Below are 27,635 nucleotides of genomic sequence, written 5' to 3'. Positions count from 1 at the left end.
GTAAAATTGATTCTACTCTTTTTACTAAAAGGGTTAATGGAGAACTATTTGTATGCCAAATTTATGTCGATGATATCATATTTGGTTCAACTAACCCTCTCTTTAGTGAAAAGTTTGGAAAGCTAATGTCAGAGAAGTTTGAGATGTCTATGATGAGTGAACTCAAATTCTTTCTCGGTTTGCAAATCAAGCAAACTAAGGAAGGTACATTTGTCTCTCAAACAAAGTGCACCAAGGACTTATTCAAGAAGTTCAATATGCAAGAATTCAAAGGTATGACTACACCCATGCCTACTAGTGGACATAATGATTTGACCAAAGACGGTGAACCGGTTGATCAAAAGGTTTATCGCTCTATGATTGGTTCATTGTTATACCTATGTGCTTCACGTCCCGATATTATGCTAAGTGTGTGCATGTGTGCACGATATCAAGCTGCTCCTAAAGAATGTCATCTTAAGGCTGTGAAAAGGATAGTGAGATATTTAATCCATACACCAAATTTTGGCATTTGGTATCCTAAGAGGTCTTCTTTTGATCTTGTTGGCTATTCTGACTCGGATTATGCCGGAGACAAGGTTGATAGAAAGTCCACTTCGGGTACTTGTCAATTTCTTGGTAGATCTCTTGTGTCTTGGTCTTCCAAGAAACAAAACTCGGTATCCTTATCCACCGCCGAAGCGGAATACATTGCCGCTGGTTCATGTTGTGCTCAATTACTTTGGATGACCCAAACTCTTAAAGATTATGGGATCTATGTGAAACATGTTCCACTACTTTGTGACAATGAAAGTGCTATCAAAATTGGTCATAATCCTGTACAACATTCTCGAACTAAGCATATTGAAGTTCGTCATCATTTCATTCGAGATCATGTTGCTAAGGGTGACATTGATCTTAAGCATGTTCGCACCGATAAGCAATTAGCGGATATATTTACTAAACCTCTTGATGAGAAAGTGTTTTGCAGGTTGAGAGGAGAATTGAACATCACTGATGCTTCGAACTTGGAGTAGAAACTCCATTGGATACATGCAAGACATGAGCTTATGACTAATCCATGATATATCTCTTATGATAACTATATTATGTCTTGGATATATTTGCACCTTGCATGTTGTCTAACCCATGTAGGTTCTTGGTTGAATCTAATTCCATGAGATTGCGACTCACTCACATCTTGAGCAATCTCTACATCACCAAGACTCTACACAATGGTGGTTGAAGACAAGGAAGCACAAAACCATTCAAACATATCCTTTGACAAATTCTATGTTGAGCTTCATGATTGTCATTTTTGGATACACAAGTGCTCTTCCTTGCAAGAACTAACCCATGTAGGTAGATGAACTCAAACTCCAAGTGGTGCTCCCAACTCTTGATGAGCTACATCAACCTTGAGCACCCACACAAGTTCAACTACTTGAGCAAGAACCACACCACCACCCAAGGTATGTTATTCCATCTTAGAGAAGTTTTACTCCAAGACATGAGTCAAAGCAACTCAACAAGATGTGAATACATTAAGATACTTAAATGAAAAATGGTAACCCCATTTTGAGCTTAAACGATGAGTATGACCTATGATCAAGTGTTCTCACTTGACTCCTAAGTCAATATACTCTAACATAGGTGACTATGTCACCGCCCAACTCTAGATGAAGTTCTCTTGTGTTATTGCATTTTTCTCATGCATGTTTATTTTTATTTCTCTTTTTCAAAAAAAAACTTCATCCAGATCTTTCAGTTTCTTCTCTTTTCTCTTTGTTTTTGTTCTGCATTTTCTGCATTTAATTCCTTGCAAATCCTTCAGGTAATTCATTGCAAATCTTTGTGAGATCCTACATGTCTAGTGAGTTGAGGTGACAAGTGTTTTTCTCTTTGTAAACTCGGTTTCACCGACTTGCAATTTTTGGTCCAACCGAATCTTTTCGGTACCACCGAAATATGCCACTCGGTGCCACCGACTTTGCAATCAGAAAAACAGTTTTCCACTTGTTCTACATTTCTTCTGATCCAGCTCCACTCAATGAATCTTGTCCTCTACAAGCATCACAATTTTATCCTTTGCTTTGTGCTGAGTCTCAAGGACCAAACCTATACAACGGATTCCAGAAAGCCCTTCTTGGAAATTGATGTCAAAGGGGGAGAAAGAGATCACATCAAAGCTCACGGGGGAGAGAAAGTCTCAAGGATCCCAGATGTTGTTAAGGGAAGCTCAAGGGGGAGAGAAAGTCTCAAGGATCCCAGATGTTGTTAAGGGGGAGAGAGAGATTTCCCAGATGTTACTAAGGGGGAGAGAGATTTCCAGGGAGAGAAAATACTCAAGGATCCCAGATGCTTGATGTTCAAGAGGGGAGATGTCACATGTCTTTTTGGGGGAAAGACATGTTCATATACGCTTATTTGCATTAAGTTCTATCCAGTTGTATCTTTCAGCTCTGATTTTCTGTTTCCTATCTTCTCCCAATATCCCATGTAAGATTCAGGGGGAGCAAGACACCTAAGGGAAAGAAATCAGTCAAATTCATTGCATATCTTTACTCTTGGGGACATGTTGAATTCAATGTAATACCTAGTACTTACTCTCTACATGTCATCCCAGTCTTGGTACTCTTGTGGTTTCTTTTATTTGCCCTGGCTAGTGGATGTACCTGTGTTATCTAACTTTGTTTGTGCAGGTTCATTCCATCCTAAGCCAACCAAAGACTACAAGGTAAGTGTATGCATCAAAATCATGAGTATGAGGAATTCTTGCTTATGTACATACTGTTTGCAAGAAGGACTCATGAGCATGAAGGTATGAAGGTATTTTCCTTGATAATCTTTTGCTCTGATGCATATGGCCAAGATACATGTAACACATTGCCTACTCTGTCATGGTTATGCTCTCACATGCCTCTATATTTCATATTTACATGAGTGCATACATGTAGGGGGAGCCTATGCTTGTTACATGTCCTTCCAAAGCTTTACTTGCTGTTCTTTATATCTTTATCTAAAGCTTTGATGTATGTTGCCATCAATTACCAAAAAGGGGGAGATTGAAAGCACAAGTGCTCCCTTGGTGGTTTTGATAATTGATGACAACATATCTCTTGTTGGACTAACATTTCTATCTAGCATGTTTCAGATAAGTTCAACAATGGAGTTGCATGGACTAAAGGTTGTCGGAACTCCTTCAAGATGCTAAGGACAAAGGATTGGCTAAAGCTTAAAGCTCAAGACTCTTCATTTTACATTTTAGTGATCCAAGATCATATTGAGTCCATAGGAAAAGCCAATACTATCAAGGAGGGATGAGGTGTTGCTTAATGAGCCTCTTGCTTCATGTGCTTAATGATATGCTCCAAAATCCTCAGCTACTTTCCCACTTCCACATATGACCTAAACCCAAAGCCAAACTCGGACCTACCGATTATTCCTATCCGGCGCCACCGAGTTTCACCTGTCATAGCCACTGCCAGAAACCCTAATCAGTTCAGTCTCACCGATGGGATCTCGGTCTCACCGAGATGGGCTTGCAAACTCTCTGTTACCTATTGCAATATTTTCGGTCCCACCGAGATATGCAATCGGCCCCACCAAGTTTGCTTGGCCAACTCTATGTTTCACTTATTACCCAAATCGGTCCCACCGAGTTTGAGTAATTGGTCAAACCGAGTTTTGGATTTACCCTAACCCTAGCACATCGGTCCCACCGAGTTGATCCAGTCGGTCCCACCGAAAATCTCTAACGGTCACTAGGTTTACCTTTTCGGTCCGACCGAGTTTGTTGATTCGGTCCCACCAAGATTGGAAAACTGTGTGTAACGGTTGGATTTTGTGTGGAGGCTATATATACCCCTCCACCTCCTCTTCATTCGTGGAGAGAGCCATCAGAACACATACACAATTCCAACTCATATGTTCTGAGAGAGAACCACCTACTCATGTGTTGAGACCAAGATATTCCATTCCTACCATATGAATCTTGATCTCTAGCCTTCCCAAGTTGCTTTCCACTCAAATCTTCTTTCCACAAAATCCAAATCCTATGAGAGAGAGTTGAGTGTTGGGGAGACTATCATTTGAAGCACAAGAGCAAGGAGTTCATTACCTACACACCATTTGTTACTTCTTGGAGAGTGGTGTCTCCTAGATTGGCTAGGTGTTACTTGGGAGCCTCCGACAAGATTGTGGAGTTGAACCAAGGAGTTCGTAAGGGCAAGGAGATCGCCTACTTCGTGAAGATCTACCGCTAGTGAGGCAAGTCCTTCATGGGCGATGGCAATGGTGGGATAGACAAGGTTGCTACTTCGTGGACCCTTTGTGGGTGGTTGCTTCTTCGTGGACCCTTCGTGGGTGGAGCCCTCTGTGGACTCGCGCAACCGTTACCCTTCGTGGGTGGAGCCCTCCGTGGACTCGCGCAACCATTACCCTTCATGGGTTGAAGTCTCCATCAACGTGGATGTAGGATAGCACCACCTATCCGAACCACAGGAAAAACATCCGTGTCTCCAATTGCGTTTGAATTGTCCAAACCCTTCCCTTTACATTCTTGCAAGTTGCATGCTTTACTTTCCGCTGCCTATATACTCTTTGCATACTTGCTTGATATGTATTGTGAATGTTGAAATTATGCCTAAACTCCACTTAAACCGAAAAAGCTTAAAAATTGCAACTTTAGCATGAAGTGTCTAATCACCCCCCTCTAGACACATCTACTTCAAGGTCCTACAAGTGGTATCAGAGGTTTGGTCTCCATTGCCTTGGTTTAATCACCATTGGAGGAAGATGGATGTGTCTACCTTAGGGAGTCTTAGACATAGAGTGCCTATTCTTGATGGAGAGTATTTTCATGAGTGGAAAAATGAGATGCTTGTAATTTTCAATCAATATCATTTGAACAAGTATATTGCTAGCCCTTGTGCACCTCATATTGATCCTTTGCATCCTACCCTAGATGAAGATATTGACATGATTCGCAATCTTAGAACTATTGAGCTCATCATTAGAGGATTGCCCAAAAATTTGATTGCTAGTTTGCCTACTCTTAATTGTACCTATACTATATGGAAATTTCTTGAGGAACGATTTCCCAATCATTCCTTGAAAAATTTGGATGAAATTCTCCATAAATCTATTGCCTTGAGTAAGATGAACTCTAGTGATCCTAGTTTTGGTAATTGTCTATTTGAACTTACCAATCTTAAGCATGCTAAAGGAGATGTTGGAATCATTAGTGATATTATATTCGAAGCTATAAGAATTCATAAAAGTGACCACTTTGATGATCATTTATCTAATGAATTACCCTCTCTAGGAAATGATGAGTCACAAGATCATGATGAACATGGATACTATGATGATGATGATGATGATGATAGTGACTTCGATCTTGACGATGCAATGAGACATTTTGGTCTTACGGCAAATCTTCGGGGATATGCGTCAAGAGGAAAGGAATGGGTTCTTGATAGTGGATGTACTGATCATATGACTGGAGATGAAGAGATGTTCCGTGAGCTTGCTGAAAATGACGGCCCTCGGAAATATGTCACCTTTGGTGATAATTCAAAGGGTAAAGTGGTTGGCCTTGGTAAGGTGGCCATCTCACATGATAGTTCCATTCAAAATGTCATGCTCGTTGAATCTCTTGGCTACAACTTACTTTCAGCATCTAGACTTGCTGATTTCGGTTTGAATGTCCTATTTACTGAGGTAGATTGCCAAGTATTACGTCGAGACAATCATCAAATGGTGTTTACCGGTATGCGTAGAGGTGATCTTTACATTGTCGATTTCTCTAAAAAGGCACAACCTAAAACTTGCTTTATTGCTAAATCCTCAAAAGGTTGGTTGTGTCATAGACGACTAGGTCACGTTGGCATGAGAAACCTTGACAAGCTTATTAAAGGAAATCATATCCTTGGAGTTAACGATGTCATATTTGATAAGGATAGACTTTGCAGTGCTCGTCAAGCAGGTAAACAGGTTGGAGGAAGGCATCCCGTGAAGAACATCATGACCACAAGAAGGCACTCGAGCTACTTCATATGGATCTTTTTGGTCCCAACGCCTACAAGAGTCTCGGTGGAAATTCTTTTGGTCTAGTTATAGTTGATGATTTTTCAAGATTTACGTGGGTGTTCTTTCTTAATGACAAGTCGCAGGTCCAGAAGATCTTCAGAAACTTCGCTAGGAAGGCCCAAAATCAGTTTGACGTGAAGATCAAGAAGGTTCGGAGTGACAACGGAATGGAGTTCAAGACCACAAATGTGGACACCTTTCTTGACGAAGAAGGGATTTCACACGAGTTCTCGGCTACGCACACACCTTAACAAAATGGAGTTGTTGAGAGGAAGAACCGGACGCTCATCGAAATGGCAAGAACGATGCTTGATGAATACAAGACGCCGAAGCACTTTTGGGCAGAAGCGGTTGAGACAGCCTGTCATGCAACAAATCGCTTATACCTTCACAAGCTACTCGGCAAGACGGCATACGAGCTTCTCACCGGTAACAAACCCCAAGTTGGATACTTTCGAGTATTCGGCTCAAAGTGCTACATTCTTGATAAGCATCGTCGTTCAAAGTTTGCTCCTAAATCTCATGAAGGTTTCCTACTTGGTTATGGCTCAAACTCTCACACTTACCGTGTCTACAACAATTTCACCCGAAAGGTTGAAGAGACGGTAGATGTGAAGTTTGATAAATCTAATGGCTCGCAAGTAGAGCAATTGCCAATTGATGTAGGAGACAAAGACCCTTCAGAAGCAATCCAAGACCTGTCCATTGGCAAAATTCGTCCAACGGAGGTGAAGGAGAGTACTTCATCCGTCCAAGTGGAAGCTTCTACTTCACGACAAGGTGAACCAAGAATCGACACGGAAGCATCCACAAGTGGGACACACGAAGATGAAGAAGACACGGAAATGCATCAAGACAAACATCAACAACCTCCTTCTCCACCATGACAAGAGAACGACGACATCAACAATGAAGAAGGCCAAGAAGAAGAACAAGATGAAGAAGATGTTCAACGAAGACCCAAGCAAAAGCTCTCACGAGTTCGAGCAAGAATTGCCAAAGATCATCCCGTCGAGCAAATCTTAAATGATATACAAACCGGGAGAATCACTCGCTCAAAACCTCGTTTTGCTAACTTTTGCGAAAACTATTCATTCATCTCTAGCATTGAACCTATGAAGGTTGAAGAAGCATTGGAAGATCCGGATTGGATAAACGCTATGCATGAAGAGCTACACAACTTTGAGAGAAACCAAGTTTGGACATTGGTTGAGAAGCCCGACAACAACCACAACATCATTGGTATCAAATGGGTGTTTCGCAACAAGCAAGATGAAGATGGACAAGTGGTTCGCAACAAAGCACGTCTCGTCGCCCAAGGGTACACACAAGTCGAAGGTATGGACTATGGTGAGACATATGCTCCCGTTGCTAGACTTGAGTCCATTCGCATCTTACTTGCCTATGCTAATCACCATAATATCACCTTATACCAAATGGACATTAAAAGTGCTTTTCTAAATGGTGAAATAGAGGAGGAAGTTTATGTCAAACAACCTCCCGGCTTTGTCAATCCTAAGAAACCTAATCATGTTTACAAACTTCACAAAGCTCTTTATGGTCTTAAACAAGCTCCTAGAGCATGGTATAAATGCTTGACCAAGTTCCTTATTACAAGTGGTTTTGAAATTGGTAAAATTGATTCTACTCTTTTTACTAAAAGGGTTAATGGAGAACTATTTGTATGCCAAATTTATGTCGATGATATCATATTTGGTTCAACTAACCCTCTCTTTAGTGAAAAGTTTGGAAAGCTAATGTCAGAGAAGTTTGAGATGTCTATGATGAGTGAACTCAAATTCTTTCTCGGTTTGCAAATCAAGCAAACTAAGGAAGGTACATTTGTCTCTCAAACAAAGTGCACCAAGGACTTATTCAAGAAGTTCAATATGCAAGAATGCAAAGGTATGACTACACCCATGCCTACTAGTGGACATAATGATTTGACCAAAGATGGTGAACCGGTTGATCAAAAGGTTTATCGCTCTATGATTGGTTCATTGTTATACCTATGTGCTTCATGTCCCGATATTATGCTAAGTGTGTGCATGTGTGCACGATATCAAGCTGCTCCTAAAGAATGTCATCTTAAGGCTGTGAAAAGGATAGTGAGATATTTAATCCATACACCAAATTTTGGCATTTGGTATCCTAAGAGGTCTTCTTTTGATCTTGTTGGCTATTCTGACTCGGATTATGCCGGAGACAAGGTTGATAGAAAGTCCACTTCAGGTACTTGTCAATTTCTTGGTAGATCTCTTGTGTCTTGGTCTTCCAAGAAACAAAACTCGGTATCCTTATCCACCGCCGAAGCGGAATACATTGCCGCTGGTTCATGTTGTGCTCAATTACTTTGGATGACCCACACTCTTAAAGATTATGGGATCTATGTGAAACATGTTCCACTACTTTGTGACAATGAAAGTGCTATCAAAATTGGTCATAATCCTGTACAACATTCTCGAACTAAGCATATTGAAGTTCGTCATCATTTCATTCGAGATCATGTTGCTAAGGGTGACATTGATCTTAAGCATGTTCGCACCGATAAGCAATTAGTGGATATATTTACTAAACCTCTTGATGAGAAAGTGTTTTGCAGGTTGAGAGGAGAATTGAACATCATTGATGCTTCGAACTTGGAGTAGAAACTCCATTGGATACATGCAAGACATGAGCTTATGACTAAGCCATGATATATCTCTTATGATAACTATCTTATGTCTTGGATATATTTGCACCTTGCATGTTGTCTAACCCATGTAGGTGCTTGGTTGAATCTAATTCCATGAGATTGCGACTCACTCACATCTTGAGCAATCTCTACATCACCAAGACTCTACACAATGGTGGTTGAAGACAAGGAAGCACAAAACCATTCAAACATATCCTTTGACAAATTCTATGTTGAGCTTCATGATTGTCATTTTTGGATACACAAGTGCTCTTCCTTGCAAGAACTAACCCATGTAGGTAGATGAACTCAAACTCCAAGTGGTGCTCCCAACTCTTGATGAGCTACATCAACCTTGAGCACCCACACAAGTTCAACTACTTGAGCAAGAACCACACCACCACCCAAGGTATGTTATTCCATCTTAGAGAAGCTTTACTCCAAGACATGAGTCAAAGCAACTCAACAAGATGTGAATACATCAAGATACTTAAACGAAAAATGGTAACCCCATTTTGAGCTTAAACGATGAGTATGACCTATGATCAAGTGTTCTCACTTGACTCCTAAGTCAATATACTCTAACATAGGTGACTATGTCACCGCCCAACTCTAGATGAAGTTCTCTTGTGTTATTTCCTTGTGTTATTGCATTTGTCTCATGCATGTTTATTTTTCTTTCTCTTTTTAAAAAAAAACTTCATCTAGATCTTTCAGTTTCTTCTCTTTTCTCTTTGTTTTTGTTCTGCATTTTCTGCATTTAATTCCTTGCAAATCCTTCAGGTAATTCATTGCAAATCTTTGTGAGATCCTACATGTCTAGTGAGCTGAGGTGACAAGTGTTTTTCTCTGTGTAAACTCGGTTTCACTGACTTGCAATTTTCGGTCCAACCGAATCTTTTCGGTACGACCGAAATATGCCACTCGGTGCCACCGACTTTGCAATCAGAAAAACAGTTTGCCAGTTGTTCTACATTTCTTCTGATCCAGCTCCACTCAATGAATCTTGTCCTCTACAAGCATCACAATTTTATCCTTTGCTTTGTGCTGAGTCTCAAGGACCAAACCTATACGACGGATTCCAGAAAGCCCTTCTTGGAAATTGATGTCAAAGGGGGAGAAAGAGATCACATCAAAGATCAAGGGGGAGAGAAAGTCTCAAGGATTCCAGATGTTGTTAAGGGAAGCTCAAGGGGGAGAGAAAGTCTCAAGGATCCCAGATGTTGTTAAGGGGGAGAGAGAGATTTCCCAGATGTTATTAAGGGGGAGAGAGAGATTTCCTGGGAGAGAAAATACTCAAGGATCCCAGATGCTTGATGTTCAAGAGGAGAGATGTCACATGTCTTTTTGGGGGAAAGACATGTTCATATACGCTTATTTGCATTAAGTTCTATCCAGTTGTATCTTTCAGCTCTGATTTTCTGTTTCCTATCTTCTCCCAATATCCCATGTAAGATTCAGGGGGAGCAAGACACCTAAGGGAAAGAAATCAGTCAAATTCATTGCATATCTTTACTCTTGGGGACATGTTGAATTCAATGTAGTACCTAGTACTTACTCTCTACATGTCATCCCAGTCTTGGTACTCTTGTGGTTTCTTTTGTTTGCCCTGGCTAATGGATGTACCTGTGTTATCTAACTTTGTTTGTGCAGGTTCATTCCATCCTAAGCCAACCAAAGACTACAAGGTAAGTGTATGCATCAAAATCATGAGTATGAGGAATTCTTGCTTATGTACATACTGTTTGCAAGAAGGACTCATGAGCATGAAGGTATGAAGGTATTTTCCTTGATAATCTTTTGCTCTGATGCATATGGCCAAGACACATGTAACACATTGCCTACTCTGTCATGGTTATGCTCTCACATGCCTCTATATTTCATATTTACATGAGTGCATACATGTAGGGGGAGCCTATGCTTGTTACATGCCCTTCCAAAGCTTTACTTGCTGTTCTTTATATCTTTATCTAAAGCTTTGATGTATGTTGCCATCAATTACCAAAAAGGTGGAGATTGAAAGCACAAGTGCTCCCTTGGTGGTTTTGATAATTGATGACAACATATCTCTTGTTGGACTAACATTTCTATCTAGCATGTTTCAGATAAGTTCAACAATGGAGTGGCATGGACTAAAGGTTGTGGGAACTCCTTCAAGATGCTAAGGACAAAGGATTGGCTAAAGCTTAAAGCTCAAGACTCTTCATTTTACATTTTAGTGATCCAAGATCACATTGAGTCCATAGGAAAAGCCAATACTATCAAGGAGGGATGAGGTGTTGCTTAATGAGCCTCTTGCTTCATGTGCTTAATGATATGCTCCAAAATCCTCAGCTACTTTCCCACTTCCACATATGACCTAAACCCAAAGCCAAACTCGGACCTACCGATTATTCCTATCCGGCGCCACCGAGTTTCACCTGTCATAGCCACTGCCAGAAACCCTAATCAGTTCGGTCTCACCGATGGGATCTCGGTCTCACCGAGATGGGCTTGCAAACTCTCTGTTACCTATTGCAATATTTTCGGTCCCACCGAGATATGCAATCGGCCCCACCGAGTTTGCTTGGCCAACTCTATGTTTCACTTATTACCCAAATCGGTCCCACCGAGTTTGAGTAATCGGTCAAACCGAGTTTTGGATTTACCCTAACCCTAGCACATCGATCCCACCGAGTTGATCCAGTCGGTCCCACCGAAAATCTCTAACGGTCACTAGGTTTACCCTTTCGGTCTGACCGAGTTTGTTGATTCGGTCCCACCGAGATTGGAAAACTGTGTGTAACGGTTGGATTTTGTGTGGAGGCTATATATACCCCTCCACCTCCTCTTCATTCGTGGAGAGAGCCATCAGAACACATACACAATTTCAACTCATATGTTCTGAGAGAGAACCACCTACTCATGTGTTGAGACCAAGATATTCCATTCCTACCATATGAATCTTGATCTCTAGCCTTCCCAAGTTGCTTTCCACTCAAATCTTCTTTTCACAAAATCCAAATCCTATGAGAGAGAGTTGAGTGTTGGGGAGACTATCATTTGAAGCACAAGAGCAAGGAGTTCATTACCTACACACCATTTGTTACTTCTTGGAGAGTGGTGTCTCCTAGATTGGCTAGGTGTTACTTGGGAGCCTCCGACAAGATTGTGGAGTTGAACCAAGGAGTTTGTAAGGGCAAGGAGATCGCCTACTTCGTGAAGATCTACCGCTAGTGAGGCAAGTCCTTCATGGGCGATGGCCATGGTGGGATAGACAAGGTTGCTACTTCGTGGACCCTTTGTGGGTGGTTGCTTCTTCGTGGACCCTTCGTGGGTGGAGCCCTCCGTGGACTCGCGTAACCGTTACCGTTCATGGGTGGAGCCCTCCGTGGACTCACGCAACCGTTACCCTTCGTGGGTTGAAGTCTCGATCAACGTGGATGTAGGATAGCACCTCCTATCCGGACCACGGGAAAAACATCCGTGTCTCCAATTGCGTTTGAATTCTCCAAACCCTTCCCTTTACATTCTTGCAAGTTGCATGCTTTACTTTCCGCTGCCTATATACTCTTTGCATACTTGCTTGATATGTATTGTGAATGTTGAAATTATGCCTAAACTCCACTTAAACCGAAAAAGCTTAAAAATTGCAACTTTAGCATGAAGTGTCTAATCACCCCCCTCTAGACACATCTACTTCAAGGTCCTACAGCAGTGGCCGCAAGAACACGCTCGGCAGCGTCTAGGCCGGGTCAGGGCTGCTAACAGTGGTGGCTACTCCTTACAAGGACTACAAGCTCGCCCATGACTACACGACCCTCCAGGTCCCGTCTGCATGCCCGCTCCCTCCTCCCTACCTCATGCAGGTACCTATTTAGGCCACAAGCGGACCTGACATGCTTATGAGTTTAGCATATGCGTTGTGTTATGTTCAGCTTCTTATGTGTCATGGAAATGTCCTTGTGTTACATAGTAGGCCCTGAATTATTCATGTTGCTGGCGATGAGATGACATGCTTATGAATTATTCATGTTGCTTCCTATGTAAGCTTGCTAATGAATATGATTGACTTAATTAAACTGATGTCAATGCACTTGCGCACGGTTTTGCACCTGATGTTGGTTTTGCGCCGATGCTGGTTTTGCCTGGATGTGCAGCAGTCGTCTTGTTTGATTGTTAATTGCTGGGTGCTGGCTGGCGTACAATTTAATTTTTCTGCATGGTTGCTTAGTGCAGCAGCACTTGGCAATGTGTAGCAGTGAGTGCACTCGCTAGTTAGCCCACTTAGCATTAGTATGATATTGAAAGACTATTGTGCCTCCTGATTTTATGCCTGTTCAATCAAACGCTCAATTTACTTGCTTTGATGTAATTCCTGGATTCCTGACTAGGGTTATCCTAGACTATTTATTTATTGTGAGCGAGTTACTTTTTTGTACCCTTTTTTAGATCATCCATTCCCTGTATCTGAGGTCTGAGCCAGTGTGTGTCCAGGTTCATTCTTTTTGTGTCCCTTTCAAAGTGTTCATATGGTGGTGTGTCACCGAGTTCCAGTGTGCTGATGTTAGCCGTTGATATGCATGGTGGTGCCTGCTTATGTCTGTTCATATGTAGAATCTCTGGCTGATGTTTGTTTTGATTGATGTGCGTTCATTACCAATTCCTGAGGATGATTTGTGTTCCTCATGGCGATTAGTCTCGGACACTACAAGCTATTCTATGTTGTGTGTTATATCCTGATTGGTGGCATTCTATGTGCCAACTTATCCTGGAACCGACACATACATTCATATGCAGTCCTCTGTAATTTTTCTTTTCTCTGTGTTAAATGATCTAAATGTGCGAACCAAATGATCTCATAGTTTGAATGCACCATAGTTTTGCATAACATTGGTACATTTACATGCACACGCACACACATTTGACTGCTGAGTGTTTGAATTATTGGAATGTGGGGGTTGGCCTGTTTATTCCCATGTTCTTAAGTTTTGTGTATTTAGACTGTAACTCTTAAGATATCATTGTAGCTGTAAGTAGACTGCAAGTTACCAGCAGATTGTAATGGCAGTCTAATTATCACTTTAATTTTCTCCCAAATGACTGTAAGTGGACTGTACGTTGTGACACCACTGATGCCAGACCTACAAACAGTAGTTTGATGGATCTGTAGGTTTTTTTGGGCAGTGGTATTACAATAGTTGTAGATCACATGTTTGAAACCAGGTCCAGTTCCAACCCGATTAGGATTGGCCTTTTAGCAGCATGGATTTACCAATTTGGGATGTTGGGATAGTTGGATTCCTGTTGTCTCTTGTAGCACCAAATGCTAGTATGTGTTTTACTAAAGTCATCAGATAGTTAACTCACTGTGAGATGTCCACACTTGTTTTGTTAACAAACATGAACTGTTAAGTCATCTATTCCTGGCTGTTTCTTTTGTTCAGTATATATGTGTGCTTTCTGTTCTTTTGTTCTATTCACTGTGTGAGTACAGTTTCTTGTTGGCACCAAGGTGTTTGAGATGGTCTTCCTGTTGGTGCATGAGGAAGAGGAAGTGAAGTCATTGATTTGTCCACCGAGGAAGAGGAAGCGTGAAGTCTTTGATTTGTCCAGAGGGTAAGTCCTCGGTCTATCCCACTCTTCCTTTGCTATGTGATTGTGACCTCCATGTGTTATCTACTTATCTAGACACTTTGGTTCATATACTATTCTTGTGATTTTCCAATGCTATGTCAAAAAATGAATCTGTAACCTTTAATGAATTCAATGTATGACCGTGATGAGAATGAATGAATGAATGATATCATACCAACTTGTTTTTGCCCTTGATCAGTATCATTTGTGGTAGCTCCTAAGCAACATGATCTTTTTCTTGCCCCGAGATCCCAAGTGTGGTGTTGTACTTTTGTTGTGCTTGATTGATGTCCTGCTAGCTGCTACTGTTAATTGTTACTGCCATGATGTTAACACTGCTTAGAGTATGTTCTGTGCCTTAATTCTAGTAGTATTTGTTGTCAAAAGCATGATTGTATTATGAGCCATCAATTTCTTGGAGTCTTCTTAGAGCTTGCTGGCATTAGGATCGACCCCTAGCTGCTTGTGTATTTGTGTATTATTTTGTTCAATATTCTTTTCCTAGCTGTTGTATGTTTGAGGATATTGCTTTCATTCTGAATTCACAGCCATGATAATGATCGTTTCCTGTCTTTTACAGGAGCTCCAGCTCAAGACGTTGGAAAAAGGGAACGCTTCATCTTTGTAGCTAATTATATGTTCCTAGATGATGTGAATGGCTGTTATAGTATTTCATAGTAGCACTTTTGTAGTTGTTCTAAATTCCTGGATGATGTGAACTATGGCATGATTGTAATATATATAATATACTCATTTTGGTCGCCATTTATGAAAATTTGTGTGATTGGGGCTCTTTGGACCAAAATACTGGTTACTTTATTGTTGATATGTCGGAAATGAAACATATACTATTTGGGCCCTAAAAAGGCCACAAATCAAACAATTCAGGAAAAATGAACAAAATTACTAAAAGAATCAATTGTGAAAAGGCGATGGCCAAGTAAATAAAAAGGCTTAGGCCCAAAAACGAAATAGATCACAAAAGGCCATGATCCATGAAATAAAAAAGGCCAAATTGTTGGGCCAGGCCCATGTAGCTAGAGAAAATTAATAGAGAAAATATATAGTAAAAACGCCGAATTGTTGGGCTAGGCCCATGTAGAAAACCGAATTGGACCGGGCTGAATCTTGTGCCACATCATCTTGCCACGCTGGATGCCTACGTGGCCTAGGGAGGTTGCTAGTGACCAAAACGCCACAGTGGACATATTTTGGTCATAAACGTCTACAAGCATTCCAGAAGAAAGGTCGCTATAGTCAGTTTATGACCGCCAGCTTTTGACCTTCTGTTTTTGTCACAAAAAGGTCGCAAATGAAAAACCATGACCTTTCAGTGACCAATAGTGGTGGTCACAAGTTGACATATTTCTTGTAGTGAACATCGGGACCTTCTCTCCAACGTAGCTCAACTCCCAGATCTCCTCGATCCTTCCGTAGTATCTGTCCTTGTCGTTACCGGTGTAGGATTCCATCGTTACCCCGGAGTTCTGATAACCATCGCTCTTCATGTCCTTGTCCTCGGTGTAGAATGTGTAGCCATTGATATCGTACGCCTCATAGGTCATCAGGTTGTGATCGGCACCCTGTGACAAGGCGAATATGAGTTGTTCTTCCGTGGAAGAATCCTCATGTAAAGGGTACGACAGAAGCTTTTGCTTGAACCAACACGTGAAACATGAGTTGTGCTCTTTGATTATATCTCTGTCCGTCCTCTGTTGGCCTCGGTCATTGTACGTCTTCTCAATAAAGGTTTTGAGCTCTACCACCCAAGGATCGACCACGTCTATGTGTTGTAGCGCGACTAGGTTTGCTCTTTCAAAGTCGGCGAGTCGACCCTCGAAGTCGACATGCATTTTGCGGCGACCCTCACGGTGACCCCATCCAGCGAGCCTGCCGAGGTGCCTGTTGACGGGCAGACCAACGGGGTTCTCGATGCCTAGATAATTCGTGCAGTAGGAGATGCACTCTTCGGTCAGAAAGCCCCTGGCTATACTTCCCTCTGGACGTGACATGTTGCGAACGTATCCTTTGATGACACCATTCATCCTTTCGAACGACATCATGCTGTGCAGGAACGTCGGCCCAAGTTGGATGATATCCTCCACGATATGGACCAGCAGATGCACCATAACATCGAAGAATGCGGGCGGGAAGTACATCTCAAGCTCGCATAGTATCACCACGATCTCTTCCTGTAGCCTTCTGAGTTGCCTCACGCCAACCGACTTCCGAGAGATGACGTCAAAAAAGTTGCATAGGCCAAATAGCGTTTCACGGACGTGCGCGTCCATGATCCCACGGATTGCAACTGGAAGTATCTGCGTCATCAACACGTGACAGTCGTGAGACTTCATCTCGCTGAACTTCTGCTTCGCTGGGTCTAGGTATCTGCTTATCTTCCCCGCGTAACCGTAAGGAAGTTTTACTCCTACGAGGCAGGTGAAAAACTGCTTGATCTCCTCCTGACTTAGAGTGAAGCACGCAGGAGGGTAGTCATTTCCGGTCTTCTTGGCCTTTTTGCCTTTGCGACGAATTTCTATGTCCTGCTTCGCCTCATCATCATCATCATTAGCATGAAGCTCCTGCCTGATGCCCATTGATTTCAAGTCTGCCCTTGCTTTCGGCCCATCTTTGGTCCTCTCTGGCATGTTGAGCAGGGTACCAAGCAGACTCTCGCACATGTTCTTCGTGATATGCATGCCATCAAGGCTGTGAGGCACACGGTGGATCTTCCAGTACGGCAAGTCCCAGAAAACAGACCTCGTTTTCCATACCTTCAGCAGCGGCTCTGGCGCCTTTTGCTTATTTTCTGGCTCTGGCACCTTTTTCTTCTTTCCCGTCAGTGGGCAATCTTTCCAATTTTTCAACAGCTCGTCTATTTCCTCGCCGCTCCTTGTATGCGGGCGTCTTCGGGGTTCGGTTTCACCATCGAGCAGATCCTTGTGTTTCCTCCACGGGTCATCGTCGCGAAGCCACCTTCGATGTCACATGAACACGGTTTTCGAAGACCCGGGATCTCTATCTAGCTGGCGATACGTTGTGTCATCCATGCACCTGACACATCCAGAAAATCCATGGACCACCTGCCCCGCGAGATATCCGTAACCGAGATAGTCGTGCACCGTCGTGAGCAGTGCGGCTCTCATAGGGAAATATTCTTTCTCTGCGGCGTCCCACGTATTGGCTGGCGTTTTCCACATCGTGTCTAGCTCCTCTTTCAGCAGCCCCAGATACAGATTGATGTCGTTCCCTGGTTGTTTTGGCCCTTCAATTAGCATACTCATGTGAATGTACTTCCTCTTCATGCACAACCATGGGGGAGGTTGTACATCCACACAAACACAGGCCAGGTGCTATGTGTGCTTCTCTGGCTGCCAAACGGATTGACTCCATCGGTGCTCGCGCCCAGCACGATGTTCCTTGGATCGTTCCCAAATTCTAGGTCTTTGAAGTTCAACGCTTGCCACTGTCTCGCATCCTTAGGGTGACTCAGCATCTTGTCTTTTTTATCTATCTCCGGATCATTTCCGTCATCTTCTCGCTTCTTCTCCTCCCTATCCGTGTGCCAACGCAGGAGCTTTGCTACCTTAGGGTCCGCGAAATACCGCTGCAGACGAGGAGTGATCGGAAAGTATCACACCACTTTTCGAGGAGCTTTCTTCCTCTTCTTGTATCAAGTGACGCCGCACACCGGACATATGGTAGACTCCGCGTGCTCGTCCCGACAATTGATGCAATTGTTCATGCACACATGGTATTTCACGTGAGGTAAATCCAGAGGACACACGATTTTCTTCGCCTCCTCGAAACTGGTAGGGCACTTGTTCCCCTTGGGAAGACGTTCGTGCCAGAATGACATGTTCTCGTCGAAGCATGCGTCGGTCATTTTGTGTTTTACCTTCATCTCCAGAGCCATGAGCGTTACTTTCAGGCGGGTATCCTCGGGCCTGCATCCTTCATACAATGGAGTAACCGCGTCTATCTCCAGTTGATCCAGCTTGGCTTTCTCTCATGCGGCAGCTCTTGCATTATCCGTCTGCTTGAGAAGCAGCTCTTGAATATGAGGGTCTTGCACCCAGCCTCCATCGTCGTCTGCTCCGGCATCCTCATCTTCATGATCATGCCCTTCGTCTTGATCTTCCTCATCATCATGTCCGGCATCTTCTACATGATGACTGTTTACAGCATCACCGTCGTGATCATGTCCTGGAGATTCTTCGTCTTCTCACCCGCCCGAGCCGCGGTGGTTGTCTTGCTGCCCTTCCTCATTTCTTGCCCAGCCCCCATGGACGACTTCATAGTCATATTCATCACCTTGCCACTGATAGCCATCCATGAAACCACGCAAGAGCAGGTGGTCCCGCACCTGCCCGGAATCCGGGTCCGCAATAAGGCTCTCCAGCTTGCATCTTCGACACGGACATCTTATCTCCGTCTCATTCTTTTGAAGCATCTCGGCCTTCGCGGAGCTCAAAAACCTATTCACGATGCCTTCGGTCATCGTGCGGACCATGGTCGCCCGCGGGGTAGAGCAAAACGATATTTTAGAACCAAGAAATTTTTTTGGCATGACTTTCCCTAAAAATAGGACCAAAAAGAATGCATAGTGCCAAAATTCTCGCCGAAACGGAAATGAATCAACATTCCGGCAAAATATTGGCAACTATCGCATTTCAAATACCGGTACCTGCAAACACAAACATATATGCAACACCACAAACATATGCAACACCACAAACATATATAGATCTAGCTAGGCCACAAAAAGTGCATGTGCACGTTGTTGGAGCGAGCTAGGGAGAGAAAAAGTAGATCTACAACATAAAGATAGCTTTCTCCTTACTTACCTATCAAAAAAGGTAATTTAACCACTTAATTTTGATGAATCTATGGTGCAAATGAGGTGAGGAGGAGGAGGCAGCCGACAAGCTTGGAGAAGGAGGTGGAGGGAATGAAGTGGGGAAAGTGAGTGTGTAGGTGTGGCTGTCCAAAATATCTAGCTGGTCCCAGGTTACTAATGGCGCACCAACCACACATGCGCCATTAGTAACCCAATATACTAATGGCGCACCTGCTGGCCGTGCGCCATTAGTAGTTTTTCAAAAAAATAAAAAATTATATATATATATATTAATGGCGCACCGTTGCGTAGTGCGCCATTACTAGTTTAAACTAGTAATGGTGCACTATGACACGGTGCGCCATTAGTAGTTTTGCAAAAAAAAGAATTAAAAAAATACAGTAGTGGCGGAGATAATGTTTGTTCCTTAGATGCCCTTAGCAAGAATGATGCAGGAGCAAGAAAGTCTATTTCCTCCGCCTTTCAAGAATCTCGCTATTCAAATAGCACAGTATAAAATGCAATCCATAAGTCATGCTGGTCAATCAATGACAATGATAAGCTCTATAAAAAAAGAGTCTATTGCTCTTCGACACGTTTTATATCTACTTCAGTCATGCTTTATTGGAGTTATCTGACGCCAAGGAGGAAGGAATAGAGATTAGGATCCTAGCCTTGTTCCGTTTGAAGTTCCTAAGAGAGGTTACAAAAGAAAGGGATGCTCAAACCAAGGATTTGGAGTCTTATTAGTGCATCAATCTACAGAAAGGTAGGGGGGGATACCTGTGTGAAAATGGAGTGTAAAGCATATTCTAGATATTTCACTTCGAATTTCTTCCTCTTAAAAGAGTCAAGTCCGCAGGGTTCCCTAAATTCCCCAGGAATCAAGTGGGACTGGGAGATCGTTGTTCATTCGGTGGTTGGCCCTCCCCCTAATAAGTACCTACCAAGAATTGGGCCAGTTAGTTCAAGCGGTACCGAATCACAAAGAACAGTTGAGTTTTCTAATTCATCTATTATTCTATTTTTTGCATTTCTAGAATAGCGTTGGAGCCGGGACACACATTTCTGCCCGAGTTCCAACAGCAAACCAAATACGTTATCGTGGAAAACGAGTTTCGCCAACACAGAAGAGTTTGTGTGCTTTTTATTTTCACATGAGTTTCACATATGTGATGGTTGGTTGGGAGGGTACGGCAAATGACTCTAGAATCTTTCTGGATACAACCACTGAACCGGAAAATGGCCACTATCGTCACCGAGAAAATACTATCTTGTGGACTCAGGCTCTACGTTTATGCCTTAGGGTCTTTCTCCTTACCGTGGGGAGCGGTACCACTTGCGTGATTCTAGAGAAGAAGGCGGTGTCCCGACCACAAGGCGGTTAAATTCCACTGGTGCTTGCTAGCCAGTCAAGAACGACTCGAAGACCGTGGGAAGGTCTTCACGCTACGCCGAAGACGACGATGGCTCCATACCGGGTGGTAATACACAGGTATAGGATTTCCTGTAATGATGTGAAACTGTATATTTCAGAGAAATAGCTCAGTTCGAGAGGAAGGCGGAAACAATTCCGGTTTTATTAACCTGATTCCTATTCATTTACCGGTAAAGGAAGGAATTCTTATCTATTTCTCGAGGCAATTATACTCATATCGACAATATGAACTGCATGAGAATTAGCATATAGAAAGAAAGCTTTACCGAATACAGGTCTAGTAGGTATAGAGCCGTAAGCGTGGTGGGGGTGCCGGTGCTTAGGCAGATGCCCCATTGTTCATGATGTTGCAATGAATCCAGTGGATCATCCTCATGGAGGAGGTGAGGGGCGCACGAAAGGAGGTAGACCTTCGGTGTCACCTTGGGGAAAGCTCACCAAAGCAGGATTTCGGGCAGTAGTAGGGGTGGTGAAACTTTAGATGTCAAATGCCACCAATTTTTCTGCTCAAGTTAGAACGTAGTTTTTCGAAGTGAATTGGCCAGTTCCTTTTAAAAGGAGACTGGTTTATTTTTATAAGCGATTGGCTTCACTTTAGATTTGTTATCGTAATTTCTCTTTTATTTATGGGTTGTTATTTATTATTTCGATTTTTGATAAACGAAACGAATCCAAGCCCGACAAGTAGAATTCCATTCGATACCTTTGGGGTTTTCTTTTTCCTTCTGGATGACGACGTCACCGCGTCTCCTTCTTGTTATTGCGATGGTGATGAGGAACAAAGGGCTGGGGAGATCATCGAAATTACCTCTAGCCCGGAGCCAGAGGGGGTCGTCGACACAACGCCAACCCTGGTGGTGGGGCACTTCGAAGGTCTGGAGACCCTCCTTGAGATTCCCCCTTTACCGGAAACGCCACCCGCAGGTCCTTCCTTAGCTCCAGAAGAAAGGGAGCAAGCCCCCTGGCCTAAACCTCGATCCATCCCAGAGTAGCCGCCGGCTGGACGGCGGCGAACGGGGGGCAAACTCCTCAAAACGAAGTTCTACTTTGTCTTTGGAAGAATTGGAAGAATCGGACTCTAAGTTTAAAGTAGGAGTAGAGTCTTTAGAGGCTCGCTTAGAAGGAATAAAGAGAAAAAAGCAACTGCAAGCGTTCGGGGCTTCTCCTTTTGAGACCGCGAAAGCAGAGCTGGTTACGTCCATTGGGGAAAATTCCCAGTTTCGTGTGGGACTGCTTTTGTCTCTGGATGTCAAATGCCCCTTGACGGGCAAACGGGAGGCTCTCGAAAAGACGATAGAGGCCATCTTGAAATGCCAAGGGAAGCCCACAGACTCCCTAGCGTCTCTACTCGACCTAAAATGCGATCTCGAGGACCCCGAAAAACTCGAGACCGCTCTCCGTCCATATTTAGGACGGTTAGGGCGATTTTTTAAGAAATAAAAACCTTCTGTCGATTTATCCACACTTCCATGACTTCTAGAGGAAAGCTAACTGCTTGCTGGCTGGGAGCTGTATGAGCGGTAACGTCCACGTACGGCTCCGTGAGAAGGTGGACGGAAATGGCCTTGTTGTACCTCACTCCCGTCTTCAATGGGGTCTGCTCTTTTTTTTAGGAGAGTATGCCAATATGATATGAGGTGCGGGGCTTTGCATCTGACATTCGTTGGGCTTTCCTCTGCGGGAGCCCGCGTCCCAGCCTTTTTGTGCAATAAACCCCTCCGGCCGAAGACTAGTGATAGGTGGTCCCGCGGAGCTTTCGGAGAAGGGTAGCCTAGTGTGTAAGCACAGCAATGAACCGCGGCGAACCCTCAGACGACCCTTCTAAGATAAGGGGGGAGATCCTCAGTAGTGGTGACCCTTTGACTCTTCCACTGACTTATATATGTACCGAATGCTCATACGGGAAAGTGAACTCCTGGGTCTGGAACCTGGGGGGGTTGCTCCGAGAAAAAATCCTTTCTTTCTCGTCCACTCTAGGGGGTGCGGACACACCTGCGCGGATTACAGGTGACGGTTACAAGAATGGCGGGGAAGTGAAGAGTACCCGACGACATTCAGGGATGAATGTAGACCCATCGGGCGGGGATAATCATTCCGGTCCTGGGAGAGGTGGCGACACCAGTCTGAGCTGAGGGAAGCCAGCCAATTGAGTCACTGAAACGACCGCAGGAGGCGCACCCTAAGCCCAGCTTCTCGGAGCTGCTATTGCGAAATACGGCTTCCTTAATATCCAAATTTCAACAAGGGGGCTGGGCTGCTCGCCTTCATAGAAAGGCGACCGGGCCTAGATTAGATGTTCGCCTTTTTATAGAATAGAAAGAGAAGGTAAAGGGGGGGGGGGTTGGAGATTCTTGAAAGAATGCATGGCTTCCTCCTATTCCGCTTCAACAGAAGCCCTTAAAATCCTGCTGCTATGGCAGCAAGGGTTATCCATTTCATAGGCGAGGGTGGGGGAGAAGCAAGCCGAACCTCTGATCGACCCGGACACGTAAAAAATTCTCGGCGCCGAGAGAAAGACGAGATTCAGTAAGTAATTCAGTGAGTGCTTTCTTTTATAAGAAGAGCGTCGGCTTGGAAGAAGAAAATGAAATACGAACAACCGCGCTGGTTGTAATAGATCGACTTGAATGCGTCTTCTTGCTCCAGCATTCAAGTTCCATTTCAAGGGAGGACGACGTACCATGATACTTTCTGTTTTGTCGAGCCCTGCTTTGGTCTCTGGTTTGATGGTTGTACGTGCTAAAAATCCAGTACATTCCGTTTTGTTTCCCATCCTAGTCTTTTGCGACACTTCTGGTTTACTTATTTTCTTAGGTCTCGACTTCTCCGCTATGATCTCCCCAGTAGTTCATATAGGAGCTATTGCCGTTTCATTCCTATTCGTGGTTATGATGTTCAATATTCAAATAGCGGAGATTCACGAAGAAGTATTGCGCTATTTACCAGTGAGTGGTATTATTGGACTGATCTTTTGGTGGGAAATGTTCTTCATTTTAGATAATGAAACCATTCCATTACTACCAACCCACAGAAATACGACCTCTCTGAGATATACGGTTTATGCCGGAAAGGTACGAAGTTGGACTAATTTGGAAACATTGGGCAATTTGCTTTATACCTACTATTCCGTCTGGTTTTTGGTTTCTAGTCTGATTTTATTAGTAGCTATGATTGGGGCTATAGTACTTACTATGCATAGGACTACAAAGGTGAAAAGACAGGATGTATTCCGACGAAATGCCTTGGATTCTAGGAGGAATATAATGAACAGGACTATTTCTCCTTTTGGCCATAGCCATAGAAGAAGCTTCTCCTCCAAAGCGGAGGGAGGGGAATCTCAGGATTCCTATAACCCTGCTTATATAGATTTTTTAAGACAACATTTAGGGTTTTTCCCGGGTTTGGTACAAAATCTGGATAAACTCCTTTCGGTTCTTAAAACGGAGGAAATTCTCTTTCTGGCTTTCCGCTTCCCGCGGGATGCGAACATGTTTAAATTGCCCCTAAAGAAGATCAAAGATATGATTCAAGAAGCAATGGCTAAAGAGGAGGAAAACAGAGAAAAGCCTCCGGTGGAAGGTTGTGAAGACCGTCATATGACGGAGGAGGAAAGGACAAAATTGCTTGAAGCATTTTCTTTCCTATGGGATAAAAAACAATGAATTGGAACTATTGAGTGGTGTAGGTATCCATCTTAGCAAATAGAGATACCGAGGCCCACCAACCTACTACTTGTTGGTTTGGTGGGGAAAGAGGAGTGGGTATGAGGGCTTCTTTCACTTTTTAGGCTAGTTTACATCATTCCACATGATGATTTGCTAATTGTTTTATGATCCTTGACTAGCTATATAGACCCTAGGAACTTGCATGTGCTATTACTGCTGTATAAAGGAAAGGTGGCTCACGTTACCACTCTCCCCTATTCCTACAGGAAGGAAGAGTCCATCAAATGCAAGTCGCTACCAGTTTCCTATTTTGGATGAATACCATCGCACCATTTGACCTCGAAGTAACGAGTACTCAAGGAATCCTCTAGAATTCCAGTCATGATGATCAGGTACCCGGAGTACATCACCCTCATCAGGAAGAAAAGAGAGAGAAGTGGAGTAAAATGGATTCAAATGCCGCATTGCAAGTGAACAAAAGAAACCAGTAGAAATAGAAAGAGAATGAACAAGTGTATCAATTCATGAGTTAAGGAATACTATTGGGAAGATTGGGTGACTAATATCCTGAGAAAATGATCTCTTGCTTCCCTTGAAACATGCTGAGAGGACCATTTCGATTAGTGAGAAGCTCAGTTCATGGGTCATGACGACAGATCATATCGTGTACCAGTGCACTGTTCTTTAGAGATCTATGTTCAGTGAACAAGAATGTAGTGAGGGGTGCTACTTTAGTGTTATTCCTAGACTGATGAAGTGAAGACTTTAGGCCTCGCTAATAGTGGACCAACTGAGAATGTTTGTTTCTCTTTTCTGTAGATATCTCAATATTCCTTGAAAGCCTTATGAATGGTGGCGAGGATGTGGAAGAGCTAGTCATATAGTCCTTGAAGCTTGATTCCTTTTATCGGTTAGCAAGGAGTTTGAAGCTTGAGTACTTTCATTCAGCTTTCGTTCCTGTGGAATGAAGTTGGTTCAGAGGTCTCAAGTAGATCTTCTCAGACAGCGAGTAATATCTCTACTACACTTTCCTTCCACTTTATGTTGAGCAAGTTCACCTGTTAGCTTTCCCGCCAAAGGACAGCAAGCCAGTAATGTGAATCATCATAGTTTCTGTTTTCAGACAAGTACAGCGTCCACCTTTGTCATATTAGCAAATAGCTGATCTTAAGAGATCTCAAATAAGGGACATACTTTTGCGTATTTCCGAATGGAGCAGAATAGTCATTCAACTGATGCTTTGAAAGTATTAAACGAGGCGATGTGTTTATCTGTCTTTCCTCATTGCATTCCTATACTTTCCTGCTTAGTATCAAAACCATGTGATGGTACACTATTTTTGCTATAACTTGATTTCTCTAACAACTCAATATGACTTTCTTTTTCGTGTTGAGAAACATGTTCGGATGCAACTTTCATTGAAAAATAAGCATAAAGAATTAACTGGCCAGTGGAATTTTATGAAATGAGGGCTCTCGGGAAAGCAAGACTTAAGGAAGGTAGGCAATTTCATACCAAGAAGAGCATTTAAGAACAGCTCATAAGCAATTCCAAGTGGCAGAGATGACTCGAGGGACCTCGTCAGATAAGCATATCCTATGGTAAATGTGGTACCTGGTCCAGTCAACTTGGAAGTAGAAACTGACCACTAGTGGGTGTCAATTAAAAAGTCACTCTGTGGCTAACGCTTCTACTGCTATCGGCAGGGCTTAGTCTCTCGTGGTTCATTTCCACCGGAGAGCATCTGTTTGAATAATTAGCGTATATAGTTGATCACTCTAATGACAACGGATTCGATTCGCAAATTTCTCGTGATTGACTGAAGGAAAGGTTAGCGACTGCTCTCCCTACGGAATCTCAAGTAGAGCCATTGCATAGCTGGCAGACACGATGGGCTCAGGGTTTCGACTGCTGTTCATTCTGATCTTAGGTCTCGCTCAGCGAATTCAGAAGGGTTGGGTCCTTTGTCAATGACTTACTTTCCTAGTAGCAGAGATGCAAGAATAACTACTTTCTTCTGCTAGGCGTTTCTTTGTTGCCAGCTGAGAAATAATACTCGTTTTTTTCGGATGAGGGGGAGTGTCTTTGTTTGTTCAACGTGCAGATCCGGGAGGAAGGGGCAGGACTTGTTGTTCGGGCAGTCTAGTTTTGTTTTTGTTTGGTGCCAGTGTCCCAGTGAAGGAAGTAGGGCTTGCTGTTCCAACAACCGCTCTCTTCTCTCTCCGCTCCCTGATGTCTTCTCTTTGTCTTCGGTATAGTATATATTTTTTTTGATTCAGATTCACTCATAACTATAAGAAGAGTGTGGGATGGAGGAATGGATTACGGAAGGAGACAGATTCCTTATAAAATGGATTAAGGTGGGTTTCGGAAGGAGGAAGGCTCGTTTCATTATCGAATATCGTGTAGAACTCACTTGCCCTGCCTTTTGCTAGGAGAGTGTAGTTCGAGCATTCTATTGTGTGCTCGATCCGTGATACGCAAAGCAATCTCCTGTTTACTATTGATCTAATGACAGTTGATTGAGACTTGCCATTGTCGTCTTTCGAAAGCGAACTCTTATCTGGTTGCACTCGGGTTCTCCTGTCGACTTGTTTTTCAATAGTAAATCACTGGCAGTATGCCCTATTTGAAAACATGCAATGAGGGTACGAGCAACACTCCCCAAACTTGGCATGACTCATCGCCATCTTGTATTCATGATCTTACCTCTATTGGTCACAAATGCATAGCATAGGATTGTAACGCCCAGATAATCAAGCTACAGTAACCTCTGCTAATGATGCCTCGTCACCACTTTTACTGTGGTAAACCTCGCGTTGATTCAATCCCATTCGAATTCAAATTTCAAAATCAAAGCAAACAATAAAAGTTTTTCAAAATTTAAAACAAAAGTGTTCGGGAGATGCCATATTTTACATAGGTCAATATGGTATAATAAACAAAATTTTATAGACTGCCTAAGTATTTTAAAATAAATAAAGACAGAAAAGGAAAATAAATAAATAAAAAAAAACTAAACTAACAAAAAAAAAGAGAGAAGGCCCCCCCCCCCGCTGGGCCAAGAGGCCCAGCTGGCCTCCAGGCCGCTCGACCGGCCACCAGCCCAACTGGCCGGCCCACCCCGCTCCCTTAACCCCCCTCACGACGAAACCCTAGCCCACCCCGTCGCCCCACTCCCCCCCCATTCCCCACGTCTCCCTCATCCTCCCACTCCGCCGCCACGCACGCACGCACGCACACTCGGTGGTGCGGGCACCCGAGCCGCCGCACCCCTGAGGCCGCCGCCGGGAACCGCCACCCACTCGCGCCCCCCCTCGCTCTTCCCCC

General features: G+C 43.4%; 1 non-coding gene and 1 pseudogene across 1 annotated transcript; both read left to right on the top strand.

Moving 5' to 3' along the window:
• LOC147971848 (serine carboxypeptidase 1-like) overlaps positions 1 to 27,635 on the top strand; it is a 168,489-nt pseudogene that overhangs the window by 42,205 nt on the left and 98,649 nt on the right.
• Positions 13,384 to 13,517, top strand: LOC125517800 (small nucleolar RNA snoR80). Its single transcript, XR_007287808.2, has one exon. It is a non-coding gene; the product is annotated as a small nucleolar RNA snoR80 (small nucleolar RNA).

The sequence above is a fragment of the Triticum urartu genome, chromosome 5A (genome assembly GCF_056163025.1).
Source record: "Triticum urartu cultivar PI428250 chromosome 5A, HENAU_Tu73, whole genome shotgun sequence".
In the NCBI taxonomy this organism is placed as follows: Eukaryota; Viridiplantae; Streptophyta; class Magnoliopsida; order Poales; family Poaceae; genus Triticum; species Triticum urartu.
This window is presented reverse-complemented; position numbering and strand designations above follow the sequence as displayed.